This window comes from Papio anubis, chromosome 5, assembly GCF_008728515.1.
Source record: "Papio anubis isolate 15944 chromosome 5, Panubis1.0, whole genome shotgun sequence".
NCBI classification, from domain to species: domain Eukaryota; kingdom Metazoa; phylum Chordata; class Mammalia; order Primates; family Cercopithecidae; genus Papio; species Papio anubis.
The window spans coordinates 101631257-101652540 of NC_044980.1; the positions used below are offsets into that span (position 1 = coordinate 101631257).

The 21284-nt window shown below is 39.1% G+C and overlaps 1 protein-coding gene across 1 annotated transcript in view; it reads left to right on the top strand.

The window, feature by feature from the left end:
* The window catches only part of FER (FER tyrosine kinase), a 448142-nt gene that overhangs the window by 14597 nt on the left and 412261 nt on the right, over positions 1 to 21284 (top strand). The window contains 1 exon segment of the mRNA XM_017960295.3: positions 7622 to 7766. The gene's annotated coding sequence lies outside the window, so the exon portion shown is untranslated.

Here is a 21284-nt window from a genome sequence, read left to right on the forward strand (position 1 = left end):
TTAGTGTAGCCAGCTTCATCAGTGATCGTGGCTAGAGTTTTGGATAACTTGCTGCAACTTCTCCATTAGCACTTGCTGTTTCACCTTGCACTTTTATGTTGAGGTAGCCTCTTTCCTTCAACCTCATGAATCAAACTCTGCTAGTTTCAGAGTTGTCTTCTGAAGCTTCCTCACCTCACCCAGACTTCATAGAATTGAAGAGAGTTAAGGCCTTGTTCTGGGTTAGGCCTTGGCTTAAGGGAATGTTGTGACTGGTTTAATCTATCTAGACTGGTAAAACTTTCTTTATATCAGCAATAAGGCTGTTTTGCTTTCTTGTCATTTGTGTGTTCACTGGAGGAGCACTTTTCATTTTCTTCAATAACTTTTCCTTTGCTTTTACAATTTGGGTGTTTGGTTCAAGAGGTTCAGCTTATTTTGGCTTTCAACATGCCTTCCTTACTAAGCTTAATATAGCTTTTAATTTAAAATGAGGGATGTGCAACTATTCCTTTTATTTGAACACTTAGAGGCCTTTGAAGGGTTATTAATTGGCCTAATATCAAATTGTTGTATCTCATGGAACAGGGAAGTCCAAGAAGAAGGAGAGGGAGTAGAGAATGGCTGGTTAATATAGCAGTCAAAACACACATAATACTTATCAGTTAAGTTCACCATCATGTATGAGTGTGGTTCTTGGTGCCCCAAAACAGTTAAGATAGTAACGTCAAAAATCACTGATCACAGATGACCATAAAATATATAATAATAATGAAAAAGTTTGAAATATTGTAAGCATCACCAAATGTAACACAGAAACGTGAAATGTGTATATGCTTTGGAAAAACGGTGCCAATAGAGTTGCTCAGCGCAGGATTATAATAGAACTTCAATTTGTAAAAAAGGGAGTATTTATAAAGTGCAGAAAGTCGAAGTGCAATAAAACAAGGTGTACTTGTCTGATTTATGAGGACAGCAATTTACCAGCTATTTTGCTTATTAAGGATTGCTGACTTCTTACCCTACAATAGAGGGTACCAAGTTTGCCTCATTTTCTATTATTGACTCAGTCCCACATTTTAGAAGTGTAACTTGTGTTACCTTATTTCTCTAGTATAATAATTCTTTTCTTTCTTTTTTTTTTTTTTAAAGACAGAGTCTCACTTTGCCACCCAGGCTGGAGTACAGTGGCATGATCTCAGCTCACTGCAACCTTGGCCTCCCAGGTTTAAGCGATTCTCCTGCCTCAGCTTCCTGAGTAACTGGGACTACAGGTGTGTGCCTCCACACCTGGCTAATTTTTTTTTTTTTTTGTATTTTTAATGGAGACAGGGTTTTACTATGTTGGTCAGTCTGGTCTCGAACCCCTTACCTCAGGCAATCTGCCTGCCTTGTGGTATAAATTTTTATATTTGTTAGGCTTCTTTTGGATGCCAGTGACAGACACCTATTTAAAAATTTAGTCCTTCCCGTCTTTATAAATGGCAGTTCCATCTTTGTTTTTGCCCTGACCCGAGTGTGAGCAAAGTTATCCTTGATTCTTTTTCTTTCATTCCTCAACTCAGACTTTCAGCATACTCTGTTTTCTTCAAAGAAATACCTATAATCTGACTGGCTCTCACCATCCCTACTTGTGTCATCCTGGTTCAGCAACATCCTCTTTCTCCTTCTACGTGATTCCTAAAAAGTCTCCCTGCTACTACTGTTGCTCTAAAAAAATAGCCTGTGTTACCCTTTTTAGACATAAGAGATCATGTCTCTTCCTTGCTCAGAATCTTTCAGGGGTTTCCCACATAAAAGCTCAAGTCCTTAAAATGAGCTATAGTTTCATGGTCCTGCTTTCCTTACTTCATGCAGGATGTTTCTCCGAACTAGTTCTTCTCTGAACTATAGTTTAAAATGGGCCATGGTTTTGTGGTTCTGTTCTCCCTCCCTCATGCGGGATCTTTTTACTATTTTCTCCACCATTCACTGCACACAGGCCTCCTTGTTTTTCCTTAGATAGATATTTTATACTTTCTGTTCTGTCTGCTTAGAATACTCTTCTTCCAGATAGCGGTTCCTTCAGCTAATCATATGACTAACTTCCTTATCTCCTTCAGGTCTTTGGTAAATGTTACTTATCTGTAAAGTCTTTAATCACTCAACATATATTTGAAATCTACTACTTCATACTTACCTTTTTCTGCTTTAAAAAATAGTGCTTATTACTACGTAACACTGTATTTTATTTACTTATTTTGTATTTTGTTTGTTTCCTCTCTCTAGAATACAGCCTCCATGAGGGCAAGAATTTTTACCTGTTGTATAGGAAAACTCATGGCACACAGATAGCATAGTAGGCTTTCAGCAAATATTTGTTGAATGAATTAATACATAAGAAAAAATAAATGTGTTGCCTCATGTAACCATTAACTCTGAAACTCTGAAGGGACTGAGAATACCCTGTTTGCAAACAAGCAAGTTACCTTGCCATACTTTTATATACGTACATTAATAGAAGAGCCCTGGGTCAGAGACTCGGGGGGTTTATTACAGCAAAAGCAGTGGCCAGAGAAATATCTTCATGCTGATTCTCCCTGCCCCATCTCTGTGACAAAGCAATGTGATGAGGGCTAGATGTTTACCTACACATGCAGCAGATTTGCATCACAGGAGAGGAGCCTTGCAATGAGGAGACTCCAAGCTTGTGTAGGGTGTTGGCACATCTGCCATCCTCCCCTGCAGAGCAAGAAAGATTACTCATTAAGCACATCTCTTCCAGAGGAGAGGGAGAAGGTATCTTTAGGTTTCTTACCCTAGAATATAAGTAAATGTTTCCAGGGAGGGGAAGGAGACGGCTTAATTTCTCCAAAGCTCTTTGGAGTTTTCTATCTTTAGGGAGATGCTATCTCTAGCTTCCAAGACTGTCTGTTATGCAAATACCCATTTGTAGTACATTTTGGTCAGAAGATTCTGTGCAGGAGAATGAGAAATGCAGAGTGAATTGTTTCCCAGCAGTAATTCTGAATTCCAGCAGCTGTATCTGTTTACATCTGAACTCAGATTTAGGGAGAAAATATTTTCAGACATTTCTCCATTTCTCTTCTCTTGGTTCTTTGATTGGGTTGCCTGATTGTCTAGTAGGTACTTATCATCATCTTTCAGTTTAGCAACCTTGGCTGAAAGATAACTTTCCTTCCCGATTAGCTTCTGCAGAAATGTTGGGATTCAGTATTACCTGTCCAATTTGGGTAACATACCTATTCCTGAACTACTGCTTGCGAGAAGGAGTATGCTGATTTCCCAGACCTGGGTTATGTTCCTACCCCAGAAACATTAGAGTGCTGGTGATCAGTGCCACTCAAACCACGTGGATTGATGATAAGAGAAGGAAAGTTTGGGAAAAGAAAATTAAGATGCTGCTACCAACAGAAGGGGAGATAGATGCTTCAGAGTAAAAAAACAACATAGGTCTATTACTGACATGCACATGCAACTCACAGTCATTTTTAAAAATAGAATCTTATTGTATATAGGTGTAACTACTTCATCTGTTTTTCACCTACCACATATCATAAACAAGAAATTTTCTTTGAAAACAATTTTATTTTATTTTTAAATTTTATTTTATTACTTATTTATTTATTTTTGAGACGAAGTTTCATTCTTGTTGCCCAGGCTGGAGTGCAGTGGTGCCATCTTGGTTCATTGCAACCTCCACCTCCCAGGTTCAAGTGATTCTCCTGCCTCAGCCTCCCAAGTAGCTGGGATTACAGGCATGTGCCAGCATGCCTGGCTAATTTTGTATTTTTAGTAGACATGGGGTTTCTCCATGTTGGTCGGGTTGGTCTTGAACTCCCAACCTCAGGTGATCCACCCGCCTTGACTTCCCAAAGTGCTGGGATTACAGGCATGAGCCACTGTACCCGGTCGTGAAAACATAATTTTGAGTGGTTGTAAAATTATACTTAAATTCATTGTTTAAAGTAGATACTTAGTTTATCAGAATTGGATTTTGAAAAATTAAGGGGATATTTATTAGAGAAGTGGGGAGAGTAGAGATGGGAAAGAGTAGAGCCAGGACCAGGGTAAGGCAAGAGAGTTGCCTAGGACACAAAATATGAGACATAATCACTTTTAGGGTCATGCAACTGCAGGGTGGCACTTGCATGATCCTGAGAGTATCTTCTTAAATTTTGCACCCCAGGTATTTCTCTTGCATCACCCTAGTCCCATTTGTGAAGAGAAGCGTATTTCAGGGAATAGGAACTACGTTTTGGCTGTGTATGTGAGTTAGAGATGAAAGTATGTGTAATTGAGGAAGTTGGTGGGGAAGATTAAGGTGCATTAGAAAGCAGTCGTTGTGCGTTTTCAACTGTTATGTATGGAAACCTTTGCTGAGTCTGGTAAGCATGATAATACCTTTGAAGTAACACAAGGAATATAATTTTTTTGATTCATAGGTTTATAGTGGTTTGAATTTTAAAAGTTCCATTTAGAGGCTGGGCATGGTGGCTCACGCCTGTAATCCCAGCACTTTTGGAGGCTGAGGCAGGTGGATCACGAGGTCAGGAGATTGAGACCATCCTAGCTAACACGGTGAAACCCCATCTCTACTACAAATACAAAAAATTAGCTGGGCGTGGTGGTGGGCACCTGTAGTCCCAGCTACTCAGGAGGCTGAGGCAGGAGAATGGCATGAACTCGGGAGGTGGAGCTTGCAGTGAGCCGAGATGGTGCCACTGCACTCCAGCCTGGGCGACAGAGGAAGACCCTGTCTCAAAAAAAAAAAAAAAAGTTCCATTTAGAGATGCCACCAAAAACGGTTGTTACTTTTAACCCAAATCTTTTCACTATCAAAGAAAAATGCTTTTTGTTTCATCGAAAAATAAAAATTATAGAAAAGACTGAGTTGGCGATTGAGACATAATACATGGGTCCTTTGACTAGCTTGCTTGCTTTTCTCTCTCTTTTTTTTTTCTTGACAGGGCATTGCTGTCTTACCCAGGCTTGAATACAGTGGTGTGATCACAGCTTGTTGCAGCCTTGACCTCCTAGGCTTAAGGGATCCTTCTGCCTCAACCTCCTAAGTAGCTAGGACTACAGTTGACTAGCTTTCCTGAGCAAGATACTTGACACTGCTCAATATTGGGCCTGAAATCTCAGTTGAATAGTTGTCTTTCTTGAACTTGGGTCTATGGAAACCATTTCCATAGCAAAGTGAGAGACCAGAACAGGGAATCCTAAATAATGCAACTATCTTTGCTGATAGAAAAGAGAGTTTAAAAATTTTTAATATTAATTGGATAATCCAGTAATTTTTGGCTTTGTCTTTGGAGTGTAATTGGATACATATAGAACGTGTTTTGTTCCTCAGAAAGCTGTGTGAGTAATACTGTTTACTGAACTATACCCTGGGGGTTTAATTAAAGATGATATATTGAAAGCTGCATAAAAGTGAAGTCATGACTGAATTTTTTCTTTTTTTTTGAGGCAGGGTCTCACTCTGTTATCTGGGCTGGAGTGCAGTGGCACAGTCATTGTTCACTGCAGCCTCCAATTCCTGGACTCAGGTGATCCTCCCACCTTAACCTCTCAAGTAGCAGGGACTACAGGCACATGCCACCACGCCTGGCTAATTTATGTATTTTTTTGTAGAGATGGGCTCTCACTATGTTGTCCAGGAGGGTTTGGAACTCCTGGACTCAAGCGATCCTCCTGCCTTGGCCTCCCAAAGTGCTGACATTACTGGCATGAGCCACCTCATCTGGCCATCATTAAAATTTTTATATTTAAAAATAATTTCGTCATGAATTTTATCGTTTTATATAACAACTCTTGTTGAAGCCTTACTTTACACCAAAGTGTACAAATCAGAGGAAACCATAACTCATTTTGGAATTTCACTCGTTTGGTAGTCACTTGTTTGCTGGCTACTGTGTTCCAAGTACTGTGCAAGTGGCTATGTTAAGATAGAAAACCCTGTCTCAATCATATCACAGTTTTATGGAAGACGAGAAATGTATTAACACTTCAATTACATGTAGTTAGATTTCCAACCAATTCTAGCTTTAGGAGCTTTGCTATATCTAGAAGGGAATAACATGCTTTCCTAGGGGTGAAGGCACCCTTTGGAAATGGTTAAAAGATTAGAAAAGTAGACTTGGAGAATATGTCTGACATACTGTGTTTGGTCTGTTTCCTGAGCAGAAGGAAAGAAATAATCTTGTTGGTAATATTTATGGAATGTCATCTGATTCATGTGAAAGTCAAGGCAATAGGGGAAATGATAGGAAACAGAGTAGGCAAACAAAAAAGAAGAGTTGGAAGAAGGAGGGAGCTTGTGATAAACCAGGAAGTTGAGATTAAAAATAGTATGGCACAGGCAAAAAGCGAGATACTGTAACAGGGGTATAAACTGTATATATTGACATCAGTGATAAAGGAGAGAGCTAGTGACCAAAAAGCCTCTTAGAAGAGTTTACAGTTTTCAAGGACTGAAGGGAGAACAGCCAATTCAAGGATCATACTTTGGCATACTAAAACATATGAGGCAGAGGCCAGGCGCAGTGGCCCATGCCTATAATCCCAGCATTTTGGGAGGCCGAGGCGGGTGGATCACCTGAGGTCAGGAGTTCGAGACCAGCCTGACCAACATGGTGAAACCCTGTCTGTACTAAAAATGCAAAAATCAGCTGGGCGTGGTGGCACATGCCTATAATCCCAGATACTCAGGAGGCTGAGGCACGAGAATCACTTGAACCCAGGAGGTGGAGGCTGAGTGAGTTGAGATCATGCCATAGCACTCCAGCCTGGGTGACAGAGTGAGACTTCATCTCAAACAAACAAACAAACAAACAAGCAAATAAATAAATAAATATGAGGCATATTTATGAGGCAGAGAAATATGAGGCAGAGAAAGTATGTGTTTGCTGGGGGAATCCTTCCCAGACCTTCCCCAGCCTTTGAAAAAGTTTTTCTTGTGTACTTAATTACTATGTTAGGCTGTAGTAATATTTTAACAAGCATAATCACTGGCTGCTTCTGATGCCTTTCAAACTTTTTCGGTTTTTGAGACAAAGTCTTGCTCTGTCACCCAAGCTGAAGTGCAGTGGCCTGATCATGGCTCACTGCAGCCTCATCTCCTGGGCTCAAGCAATCTTCCCACCTCATCTTCCCAAATAGCGGAGATTACAGGTGTGTGCCACCATGCCTGACTAATTTTTTAACTTTTTTAGAGACTAGGTTTTATTATGTTGCCCAGGCTGGCCTCGAACTCCTGGACTCAGGCCATCCTCCTGCTTTGACCTTCCACAGTGTTGGGATTACAGGTGTGAGCCACTGTGCCTGGTGTGTTTCAAATTTGAAGTTAGTTTTATGATGTAAAAATGGAGAAAAACATGACTTACCTCTTGAAAACTGGGGGAATAGGTTGGAGGAGAAGGTAAAAATACATTACTCCTTCGGAAAGTTAGAGAAAGTTAGAGGGAGTAAACAGTGGAAGATAAGTCAGGTAAGTGTAGCATTCTTATTTTTAACATAGCAATTGTCATAAGCTGTCGCAGTTAATTTCCAGGAATAGCCAAGTATACTGAAAGTGTGCATTTTTATCTCTTTCTCCGTAGTGAACAGTTCTGACTCCTTGAATTTCTTCTTGCAGCTCATGGTTTTTGGCTAGACCTGTGATCATTTTCGCTGGACTTCACTGCACGCTTTCTCAGTATCTCCTTCGTCCCTAATGTGTGACACCTCATCATGGACATGCTACTTTAGCTAAGGCATGGCCAGCAATGAACAGCAGTAAGGTAGGATTACTTTATTCTTCTTGGTAAGACACTAAAACAGTTTTTATTTTGGGTCTCTGAAATTGCGACTTGTCTTGATTTTGTAGTATTCTTTATGTTAGATTATTCTCCTGTCTATGTGGGCTATTATCGTTTTATATTCATGTTTATTTATCTTTTGCTTGTCATCTATCCCAATTATTTGATCTCATTTGTGACATAATTATTTTTCTCAACTAACACTTATAATTAGCAGAATGCCAATCTGTATCTCTTCCTCAGCCTGTGCGCCCATGAGTCCTATTTTTTTAACCACTTGACACCAAACTGAGCATATCACATTTTTCTTCTCAAATACTTGCACTTTGTTCTACATTTCTGTATTTCCATTAATAGCATTATTAATCTCATTGTCTAATATAATCGTATATTCATTGACTATTTCATTAATTCATTTGAGAGGTACATTGATATTCTAAGTATCATATGGTGTGCTGCTTCTGAGCATATAATGATGACTATGCTGGATGTTCCATCCTTATTTCCATCCTTATATTCTGAGGGAGGGGACAGGTTAAAAATAAATTGACAAAACAATTATAATACAATTTTTTTTTTTTTTTTGAGACAGAGTCTGGCTCTGTCACCCAGGGGAGTGCAGTGGCACCATCTCAGCTCACTGCAACCTCCGCCTCCTGGGTTCAAGTGATTCTCCTGCCTCAGCCTCCCAATAGCTGGGATTACAGGTGCTCACCACCACGCCTGGCTAATTTTTGTATTTTTTTAGTGGAGACGGGGTTTCGCCATGTTGGCCAGGCTGTTCTCAAACTCCTGACCTCAGATGATCTTCCCGTCTCGGCCTCAGATGATCTTCCTGCCTCGGCCTCAGATGATCTTCCTGCCTCGGCCTCCTAAAGTGCTGGGATTACAGGCGTGAGCCACTGTGCCTGGCCTTATAATACAATTTTTTAAGGAAAGCAGAAAAACAGATAATATGGAGATGAGGAGGTAGAATCTACTTTAGATAGGGTCATATAAGACTCCTCTGAGGGGCTGATATTTAAGATGAGACCTATTCTATGAGAAGGAGCTATTTAAAGAGTGAGTATTGTGTGTGTGTTAGGGCAGGGGAAGGGAGTTGTTTTTGATTGGAAGAGCATTCTCATTAGAAGGAATACTGTGTGCAGAGACCCTGAATGAGGAAAGAGCTTGGTGAATTTGAGGAACCAAAGAATACCAGTGCGGTTGACATAGTGAAAGAGGCAGATTTGAGTAGGAAGAGATTATAGAACTATTTAGGGCTTCGGAGGGTTTGGCCCGGGGTTTGCATCTTATATCATTTTAACTACTGTGTGAGACAGGGACTGGTTGAAATGAAAGTGAAAGCTAGCTTTAAGGAGCTGAGGTAAGATAGTGGTGGCCTGCATGATGGGGTTGTAGCAATAAGGGAGAGATGGATGAATTTGAGATGCATTTTCATTTATTTATTTATTTTTTTTTTGAGACAGAACTCATAGGACTTCTATATTGTTTGGGCGTGGAAAGAGGGAGAACATACTCAAGGATGACATCAAGAATTTTGGTTTTTGAGCAGCTGATTAGAAACTGGTATCATGTACAGAAACCTTTTAGAAAACTATCTTTCCTGTTAACTGATACATTGCTTATTTTACCAAAAGGCAATTAACCGTAGTGCTAGAAATAACATTAGTGCTGGAAATAAAGCATCTAGCAAATTTGTAATATATACTAGTTAATACTTTATTTTGCTTTTTTTCCACTAATAATAATTATTAGTATTATTATTATTTTTTGAGGTGGGGTTTCACTCTTGTTGCCCAGGTTGGAGTGCAATGGCACAATCTCGGCTCACGGCAACCTCTGCCTCCCTGAGTTCAAGTGATTCTCTTGCCTCAGTCTCCCGAGTAGCTGGGATTACAGGCATGTGCCACCATGCCCGGCTGATTTTGTATTTTTAGTAGAGATGGGGTTTCTCCATGTTGGTCAGGCTGGTCTCGAACTCCCGGCCTCAGGTGATCCTCCCGCTTTGGCCTTTCAAAGTGCTGGGATTACAGGCGTGAGCCACTGCGCCTGGCCTTGTTTGATTTTTAATTAATTGTGAGTTGAATTTTATCTGACTTCAGAGTCTTTCTGGAAGTGACAATAATTGGTCTATACTTTTATACTGAGTTTTAAGTCTACTCTCCCTTGCATTCTTTTAAAACAGATAATTCTTTTAAGGTTTTTGGCCAGTCTGAAATCTTCCCAGACTGTTAATTGAAAGTTCTAATATGTAATTTTATTGTTATTTTATTTTGAAGATTTCCTTTTTTCTTTCTTTGCGGGACAGAGTCTCGCCGTACTGCCCAGACTGGAGTGCAGTTGCACAATCACAACTCATTGCAGCCTGGAAACGGAGACAGAGTTTTGTTATGTTGCCCAGGCTGGTCTCCTGAGCACAAGCCATCCTCCCACCTCAGCCTCCCAAAGTGTTGGGATTACAGCTGTGAGCTACAGTGCCTGGCCTATTTGGAGATTTTCAAGCATCCCACCCTTAGATGTATGTCATACTAACCTCACTTGAAAGCATCTAGCTTGTCTAAATTCCTAGGAGGTTCATTTATTATCTTTTTGGTTTTACAGCTTCATCAGAGGATATTTATATTCAGCTTCTTAGGATTGATATTTTAGGTGCAAAGTAAAATGGAATAAACCTTAAAATAAATCTATGTATTATTTGTTTCTTCTAAATTCGTCAGTAGTCCTATCTTTCACCTTTTTCTCTGAAAAAAATTTTTTTTATTTTTTTTGAGATGGAGTCTCACTGTGTCACCTAGGCTGGAATGCAGTGGCATGATCTCAGCTCACTGCAACCTCTGCCTCCCGGGTTCAAGCAATTCTCTGCCTCAGCCTCTTGAGTAGCTGGGCTTACAGGCACCCACCACCATGCCCAGCTAATTTTTATGTTTTTAGTAGAGACAGAGTTTCACCATGTTGGCCATGCTGGTCTTGAACTCCTGACCTTGTGATCCACCTGCCTCGGCCTCCCAAAGTGCTAGGATTACAGGCTTGAGCCACCGTGCTCGGCTCCTCTGAAGAATTTTTAAGATGTTTTCTCAAAAAACAGTTAGTAGTTGTCTGTGCTCTCTATAAAAGGCATTTGGTTATCTGTTTTAACTATTTTATTTTTATCCGTACAACAGTTCTATTTTTTCTACTTTGCATATGGTTATCTTTTCAGTTTTAGAGCTGAGAGGTAGTAGTAGAATTTTAGTAGTAGTAGGATTTTATAACTGAAAAATGCCTTGGAGATTTTTCTACTTCCTTCTTCTTTAGCTGGGACCTAGAGAGGTTCTGTGACCTGCCCAAGATCATGTAGCTGGCTGTCATGATTCTTGAGGCTAGTGCTGATTTCACTTATCATGCTTCAAACTGGCCTCCTCTCATGCTTTCTGTATTTCTCTCATTTCAACATTTATTGAAAATGTTCAGTGCCACATCAAAATTGAGTATATAGGACAGTGAACACCTCTGTTACCTTTTACCTGGACTTACCGTTAACATTTTGCCACGTTTTCTTTCTTTATGTGTTCATATATTTAAAAAATCATTTGAAACAATATTAAAGACATCATGATAACTTAAAGCTTTTAGCGTGCAGATCCTAAGGACATGGATAATTTCCTACATAATCAGAGCACTAGTATCATATATAAGAAAATAACCATAACATTAAGAATATATTTGTCTTTTTGTTCATTTTGGCTGCTATGACAAGATACCTGAGACTGGGTAATTTATAAACAACAGAAATTTATTTCCCATAGTTATGGAGTCTAGGAAGTCCAACATCAAGACGCCAGCAGGTTTAGTGTCTGGAGAAGGCCTGTTCTTCATAGATGGTGCCTTTTTGGTGACCTCATATGACAGGAGGGCTGGAACTGCAAAGGGGAAATGCAGCTCTCCGCAGCCTCTTTTATAGGGCATCATTCTATCTATGAGTGCAGATCATTCATGGCCTAGTCATCTCCTGAGGACCCCTACTCTTAATACTGTCACCTTAGGGGGTTAAGTTGAATTTTGGAGGGACACATATATTCAAGTCATAGTAGTGTTTAATGCAGTGGTTCATATTAAGATCTCCCCTGTTATGCCTAATATATATATTAGGCATTAACCTTGTAGTATAGTTTGAAGTCAGGTAGCGTGATGCCTCCAGCTTTGTTCTTTCGGCTTAGGATTGTCTTGGCAATGTGGGCTTTTCTTTGGTTCCATATGAACTTATATATATATTTATATTTGCTGTTGTTGTTGTTGCTGTAGGATTCAAGCAGGTTTCATGGATTGCATTTGCTTCTTATGCCTCTTTATTCTTTTTTATTTTCAAACAGCTGCTTGCTTTTTCTTTCATGATCTGTATTTTCTTTTAAGAGAGAAAATTTGTATGTACTTAACATCTCTTCTGAGAATTGCCTGGTTTCTTAGAATACTGTTCATCCAAAATTTATTTGCAGTTTGCCTTTTTGTTTAAATTCTGAGATAGCTGGAGGCAACATTGTCATTTCCAAGCTTTTTTTTCCCCAAAACATAATTTCAACTTTAAATATACATGATATCAGCTGCGGTTTTTACATTTGGTTGCATTAAGTTAAAGATAAGAAAACTGGGAGATATATGTTGGACTTGATCTGCTGGCACTAGTCAGCAATTGAAATTCAAGGAGTTCCTCCTCCACCCTCCATTGCCTATACTCACCTTCTAACCAGGAATTCTAGCTAGGAATATGTATCTATTAATAGTAGTTTTGGACATTATAAAGCAGTAGCAGTCTAGTCTTTCAAAAATGCATACTTTCAAATCAGAAGTAGATTAAAATGCAAACGATGTGTAAGCAAGTACACAGAGACACTCAGAGCTAAGCACTATAAGAAAAGATTTAATTAAATACCTTCGCTCTGGTACTTGTGTAGAACTGTCACTCAGTGAGTGTTGTCTTTTACCTTCTTTTTTTTTTTTTTTTTTTTGATTTCAAGTATTTCCTTGGTTCTCCCTTATTATTATTTTTTATTATACTTTTAAGTTCTAGGGTACATATTACCACAACCTGCAAGGTTTATTACATATATGCTCACATTACCATGTTGATGTGCTGCACCTAAAGCTTGTCATTTACATTAGGTTTGTCTCCTAGTACTATCCCTCCCGTGCCCCACCCGCGGCAGACCCCTGATGTGTGATGTTCCCCTTCCATTGTCAGAGTGTTCTCATTGTTCAATTCCCACCTATGAGTGAGAACATGCAGTGTTTGAGTTTTTGTCCTTGTGATAGTTGAAAACAGAAATGATGGTTTCTAAGCTTCATCCATGTCCCACAAAGGACATGAACTCCATCCATTTCTTTGTTGTTATTTATTTGGGAGCCCGAGGTCACAGCTCTATGCATGGGCTGGAGTGCAGTGGCCGTCTCAGCTCACTGCAAGCTCCGCCTCGGGTTCACACCATTCCTCCTGCCTCAACCTCCCGGTGCTACTGGGACGGCACCCATGCATATTACCTGGCTAATTTTTTGTATTTTATTAGAGGCCAGGGGTTTCTGCCCGTGTTAGCCAGGATAGTCTCGATCTCTCCTGACCTTGTGATCCACCAGCCTCGGCCTCCCAAAGTGCTGGGATTTGCAAGGCTGTGAGCCACTCATGGCAGAACTCATCCATTTTGCCCTTGGTAGTATTCCATGATATATGTGTCATTTTTCTTAATTCATTCTATCATTGATAGGCATTTGGGACTTTGGTTTGAAGTCTTTTCTGTAGATAGATTGCTGCAATAAAACATATGTAATGTGTACTTTATAGCAGCATGATTTATAATCCTTGGGTATATACCCAGTAATGGGATAAGCTAAGGTCAAATGGGTATTTCTAGTTCCTAGATCCTTGAGGAATCGCTACACTGTCTTCCACAATGGTTGAACTAGTTTACAGTCCTGTGAGTGTAAAAGTGTTCCTATTTCTCCACACATCCTCTCCAGCACCTGTTGTTTCCTGACTTTTTTGCAGTCATATTCTAACTGGGTGGCCAGGATGGTATCTCATTATGGTTTTTATTTGCATTTCTCTGATGGCCAGTGATGATGAGCATGTTTTCATGTGTCTGTTGGCTGCATAAATGTCTTCTTTGACAAGTGTCTGTTTATATCATTCTCCCACTTTTTGATGGGGTTGTTTTTTTCTTGTAAATTTGTTTGAGTTATTTGTGGATTCTGGATATTAGCCCTTTGTCAGATGAGTAGATTGCAAAATTTTTTTCCCATTCTGTCGGTTGCCTGTTCACTCTGCTGGTAGTTTCTTTTGCTGTGCAGAAGCTCTTTAGTTTAATTAGATCTAATTTGTCAATTTTGGCTTTTGTTGCCATTGCTGTTGGTGTTTTAGACATGAAGTCATTTCCCATGCCTGTGTCCTGAATGGTATTGCCTAGGTTTTCTTCTAGGATTTTTATGGTTTTAGGTCTAATATTTAAGTCTTTAATCTATCTTGAATTAATTTTTGTATAAAGTGTAAGGAAGAGATACAGTTTCAGCTTTCTACATATGGCTAGCCAGTTTTCCCAGCACCATTTATTAAATAGGGAATCCTTTCCCCATTTCTTGTTTTTGTCAGGTTTGTCAAAGATCAGATGGTGGTAGATGTGTGATGTTATTTCTGCGGGTTCTGTTCTGTTCCATTGGTCTATATCTATGTTTTGGTACCAGTATCATGCTGTTTTGGTTACTGTAGCCTTGTAGTGTAGTTTGAAGTCAGGTAGTGTGATGCCTCCAGCTTTGTTCTTTCGGCTTAGGATTGTCTTGGCAATGTGAGCTCTTCTTTGGTTCCATATGAACTTTACAGTAGTTTTTTCCAATTCTGTGAAGAAAGTCATTGGTAGCTTGATGGGGATGGCATTGAATCTATAAATTACCTTGGGCAGTATGACCATTTTCACGATGTTGATTCTTCCTATCCATGAGCATGGAATGTTCTTCCATTTGTTTGTGTCCTCTTTTATTTCATTGAGCAGTGGTTTATAGTTCTCCTTGAAGAGGTCCTTCACATCCCTTGTAAGTTGGATTCCTAGGTATTTTATTCTCTTTGAAGCTATTGTGAATGGGAGTTTACTCATGATTTGGATCTCTGTTTGTCTGTTATTTGGTGTATAAGAATGCTTGTGATTTTTGCACATTGATTTTGTATCCTGAGACTTTGCTGAAGTTTCTTATCAGCTGAAGGAGATTTTGGGCTGAGATGATAGGGTTTTCTAAGTATACAATCATATCATCTGCAAACAGGGACAATTTGACTTCCTCTTTTCCTAGTTGAATACCTTTTATTTCTTTCTCCTGCTTGATTGCCCTGCCCAGAACTTCCAACTCTATATGGAATAAGAGTGGTGAGAGAGGGCATCCCTGTCTTGTGCCAGTTTTCAAAGGGAGTGCTTGCAGTTTTTGCCCATTCACTATGATATTGGCTGTGGGTTTGTCATAAATAGCTCTTAGTATTTTGAGATACGTGCCGTCAATAGCGAATTTATCGAGAGTTTTTAGCATGAAAGGCTGTTGAATTTTGTCAAAGGCCTTTTTTGCATCTGTTGAGATAATCATGTGGTTTTTATCTTTGGTTCTGTTTATATGCTGGATTACGTTTATTGATTTGCATATGTTGAACCAGCCTTGCATCCCAGGGATGAAGCCCACTTGATCATGGTGGATAAGCTTTTTGATGTGCTGCTGGATTCCATTTGCCATTATTTTGTTGAGAATTTTTGCATCGATGTTCATCAGGGATATTGGTCTAAAATTCTCTTTTTTTTATTGTGTCTCTGCCAGGCTTTGGTATCAGGATGATGTTGGCCTCATAAAATGAGTTTGGGAGGATTCCCTCTTTTTCTATTGATTGGAATAATTTCAGAAGGAATGGTACCAGCTCCTCCTTGTACCTCTGGTAGAATTCAGCTGTGAATCCATCTGTTCCTGTACTTTTTTTGGTAGGTAGGCTATAAATTGTTGCCTCAATTTCAGAGCCTGCTATTGGTCTATTCAGGGATTCAACTTCTTCCTGGTTTAGTCTTGGGTGGGTGTATGTGTCCAGGAATTTATCCATTTCTTCTAGATTTTCTAGTTTATTTGCGTAGAGGTGTTTATAGTATTCTGTGATGGTAGTTTGTAATTCTGTGGGATTGGTGGTGATATCCCCTTTATCATTTTTTTATTGTGTCTATTGAATTCTTCTCTGTTTTGTTTTTTATTAGTCTTGCTAGCGGTCTATCAATTTTGTTGATCTTTTCAAAAAACCAGCTCCTAGTTTCATTGATTTTTTGAAGGGATTTTCGTGTCTCTATCTCCTTCATTTCTGCTCTGATCTTAGTTAGTTATTGCCATTTGCTAGCTTTTGAATGTCTTTGCTCTTGCTTCTCTAGTTCTTTTAATTGTGATATTAGGGTGTCAATTTTAGATCTTTCCAGCTTTCTCTTGTGGGCATTTAGTGCTATAAATTTCCCTCTACACACTGCTTTAAATGTGTCCCAGAGATTCTGGTATGTTGTATCTTTGACCCTCAGCTGCAGGTCTGTTGGTTTGCTGGAGGTCCACTCCAGACCCTCTTTGCCTGGGTATCAGCAGCAGAGGCTGCAGAAGAGCGAATATTGCTGAGCAGCAAATGTTGCTGCCTGATGGTTCCTCTGGAAGCTTCGTCTCAGGGGGGTACCCGGCCCTGTGAGGTGTCGGTCTGCCCCTACTGGGAGGTGCCTCCCAGTTAGGCTACTTGGGGTCAGTGGAGGCAGTCTGTTCGTTCTCAGATCTCAAACTCTGTGCTGGGAGAACCACTACTCTCTTCAAAGCTGTCAGATAGGGACATTTAAGTCTGTAGAGATTTCTGCTGCCTTTTGTTGGACTATACCCTACCCCTAGAGGTGGAGTCTACAGAGGCAGGCAGGCCTCCTTGAGCTGCGGTGGGCTCCACCCATTTCGAGCTTCCAGGCCGCTTTGTGTACCTACTCAAGCCTCAGCCATGGCGGGTGCCCCTCCCCCAGCCTCTCTGCCACCTAGCAGTGGGATCTCAGACTGCTGTGCTAGCAATGAGCAAGGCTCCATGGGCGTGGGACCCTTCAAGCCAGGCACAGGATATAATATCCTGGTGTGTTTGCTAAGATCATTGGACAAGTGTAGTAGTAGGGTGGGAGTGACCCAATTTTCCAGGGGCAATCTGTCACAGTTTCCCTTGGCTAGGAAAGGGAATACCCTGACCCCTTGCGCTTTGTGGGTGAGGCAATGCCTTGCCCTGCTTTGGCTCATGCTCGGTGGGCTGCACCCTCTGTCCTGCACCCACCGGCCAACAAGCCACAGTGAGATGAACCTGGTTTCTCATTCGGAAATGCAGAAATCACCCATCTTCTGCGTCGCTCATGGTAGGAGCTGTAGACTGGAGCTGTTCCTGTTTGGCCATCTTGGAACCCCGCGGCTTGTTTTACCTTCTTTCCTTGCTTTTGCGTTTTATAGATTTGGTAGGTTTTCTTTGAGAAGTGTATATGAAATTTGGAACAAGTGTAGCTTTTGTAGGAGGAGGTAGGGGTAACTTTTAAGTAGGATATTTACTTTTATTTATTAAGTTTTTCCTTAACTGTTATAAACTCACGATTAAATGTGCAGGATATGCAGGTTTATTATATAGATAAACATGTACCCTAGTGGTTTGCTGCACAGATCATCCCATCACCTACGTATTAAGCCCAGCATTCATTAGCTATTCTTCCTGATGCTCTCCCTTTCCCGGCGCCCCTGCTGTCCCATAGGACCCAGTGGGTATTATTCCCCACCCTGTGTACATGTGTTCTCATTGTTCAGCTCCCACTTATAAGTAAGAATATGCGGTATTTGGTTTTCTGTTCCAACGTTACTTTGCTGAGAATTATGGCTTCCAACTCCATCCATGTCCTTTCAAAGGACATAATCTCATTCCTTTTTATGACTGCATAGTATTCCGTGGTGTGTATGTACACATTTTCTTTATCCATTCCATCATTCATGGCCATTTAGGTTAATTCCATGTCTTTGCTATTGTGATAGTGAGGCAGTGAACATACGCATGCATGTATCTTTATAATAGAATGATTTATATTTCATTGGGTATATACCCAGTAATGGGATTGCTGGGTCAAATGGTATTTCTTTCTCTAGGTCTTTGAGGACGCCACACTGTCTTCCACAATGGTTGAACTAATTTACACTACCACCAACAATGTAAAAGCATTCATTTTTCTCCACAACCTCACCAGCATCTGTTGGTTTTTGACTTTTAGTAATAGCCATTCTGAGTGGTGTGAGATAGTATCTCATTGTGGTTTTTGTTTGTTTGTTTGTTTTGCTTTAAGTTCTGGGACACATGTGCAGAACTTTCAGGTTTATTACATAGGTATGTGTGTGGCAGTGGTTTGCTGCACCTATTGACCCATCCTCTAAGTTCCCTCCCCTCACCTCCTCACCCCGCAACAGGCCCTGGTGTGTTGTTCCCCTCCCTGTGTCCATGTGTTCTGATTGTTCACCTCCCACTTATGAGTGAGAAAATGTGATGTTTGGTTTTCTGTTCCCGTGTTAGTTTGCCGAAGATGATGGCTTACAACTTCATCCATGTCCCTGCAAAAGATATGATCTCATTCCTTTTTATGGCTGCATAGTATTTCACGGTGTTTATCTACCACATTTTCTTTATCCAGTCTATCATTGATGGGCCCTTGAGTTGGTTCTGTGACTCTGCTATTTTAAATAGTGCTGCAATAAACATATGTGTGTGTGTGTCTTTATAGTAGAATGATTTATGTTCTTTGGGTGTAGACCCGATAATGGGATTGCTGGGTCAAATCGTATTTCTGGTTCTAGATCCTTGAGGAATCGCCATACTGTCTTCCACAATGGTTGAAGTAATTTACATTCTCATCAACAGTGTGAAAGCATTCCTATTTCTCCACAACCTCGCCAGCATCTATTTTTTCATGACTTTTTGATAATCACCATTCTGACTGGCATGAGAGGGTATCTCATTGTGGTTTTGATTTGCATTTCTTTAACAATCAGTGGAGCTTTTTTTCATGTTTGTTGGCTACATAAATGTCTTTTTTTGAGATGTGTCGATTCATATCCTTTGCCCACTTTTAAATGGGGTTGTTTTTTTCTTGTAAATTTGTTTTAGTTCCTTGTTAATTTGGATATTAGACCTTTGTCAGATGGGTAGATTGCAAAAATTTTCTCCCATTCTGTAGGTTGCCTATTCACTCTGATGATCGTTTCTTTTGCTGTGCAGAAGCTCTTTAGTTTAACTAGATCCCATGTATCAATTTTGGCTTTTGTTGCAATTGCTTTTGACGTTTTCTTCATGAAGTCTTTGCTCATGCCTATGTCCTGAATGATTTTGTTTAGGTTTTCTTCTAAAATTTTTAAGGGTTTTGGTTTTAAGTCTTTAATCCATCTGTGTTAATTTTTGTATAAGGTGTAAGGAAGTGGTCCAGTTTCAGTTTTCTGTATATGGCTAGCCAGTTTTCCCAGCACTGTTTATTGAATAGTAGATCCTTTCACCATTGCTTGTTTTTGTCAGGTTTGTCAAGGATCAGTTGGTTGTAGATGTGTAGTGTTATTTCTGAGGTCCCTGTCCTGTTCCATTTGCCTGTATGTCTGTTTTGGTACCAGTACTATGAATGAATTTTGAATGAATTAATTGTATCCTCATTACCTGTGAACTTGTCTAGTTATTTTTACTATACTGCAAATTGTTTGAAGGCAGTAATCTAGATTTCATTTATCTTTGTATACTTTACAATTATCTTTCACATGATTCCCTAATAAATGCTTGTTGATTTATATCAATACCTTAAAGAAAACATTTCTGTTAATAATTCTGCTCTCCTTAAATAATTTTAAATATAAGTACTTCAAATGTAGTTTAAAAATAAAAATATAATAGTTGATTTAAAAGCAAACATGTTGTTCATTTGTTTATAGACTTTCAAAGTTTTTATTAATTGTTTTCTCTCAGTGGGAGATCATCATCCGTTAATGTTGTTCCAATAGGCTGGCCAGTCAGGTGCTGTTTCACTTGCATGTAACTTTTATCTTAAACTGAGTTAGAACCAACCCTTTCAAATAAAGAAAGCATAGGAGAAGTTTTAAATATTATGTCCATAGGTAGTGAAGGTCAGTGTATATTAATTGGTAATGAATGATCTTGTTTTGGTAGCTAAGCTTTGGTGACTGTTCCTTTCTGCGTTTAAGTGCTTCTGAAAAAAGACCTCACTTTGTATTCATGTGAAGTCAGTTTTTTGGTTTGTACTTGCATGCTTAGTGGCTTTTTCTGACTTTGTTTCTGTTTTGCTGTGGCAGCTTAATATTTTATTCAAACACAGTCACTTTATTTGTGACTTACAACTGTCAGTATTGAAGCATGTAAAAGGTAGGAAATACCTTATGATAATTCATCTTGTACTTTAACTGATTAATTATTTTATAGTCTTTATTACTATACACACATATTCTGATAATATAACTTAGCCAAGGATTATAAATTCAAGCTGTATTGAATTTCCTTGTAGTTCATAAGACTATATGTTGGGAGAAGAATGAAGGATTTCCTATTTCTATTACATAGTATTTATTCATGTATTTCTGATTTTTATAAATTAGCATACTTCCAGTAGTATAGTTGAATCTCCATATCAATGTTAAAATAAAGGAAATAAATGAATATTTTCAACCATAAAACATAATCCTGTTAAAAAATAAATTGCCCTCACAATTTAGGCAATTTATTACAAATTACAAAAAAGCAAATATTTAAAATTTCCATCTTTATACTTGGACAATGTAAAAGTTGCCAGTTGTGAAGGCAAAAGTTGAAAAACAGGAGACATTTTATACAGATACTTGCATATACCCTTATATTCATAAGAAATACTGTGGGAATGCTATTATCCTTCCAAGGAAACTAGTTATCTGTTTTACATTTTACTATTTAATAACTTCCATTTCTATTTAAAGACTATGTATTTATAGATTTATGTAAATTAAACTTCTGATTTTAGAAAAATAGCAATTTTAATGGTTTTTTAAAAAAGTTTTAAATCACTATTTATGTGAATGGAAAACTCAACATGTAAGCACTCACTTAATCCTAAATACCAAATTAAATAACATTAAATAAGATAGATTTAAATAAATCTAAATAGTTGATATTTTAGTAGGATTTTTACTAGTTTTACTTTCTAAAAATATACTTTTTAAAAGTAGATACTGTTGCTAATAACATGCATGCACTTTTGTATAATATTCTGTTTCTGCCTGATTTATACTTACTATCCAGGAAATTATAGAACTATTGTTTAAAAATCTCATTTTATTGACCTCTTCATGCTGGGTATATTGGCCTATGCCTGTAATCCCAGCACTTTGGGAGGCTAAGGTGGGAGGATTGCTTGAGGCCAGGAGTTGGAGACCAGCCTGGGATTGTTGTTGTTGTTGTTGTTGTTG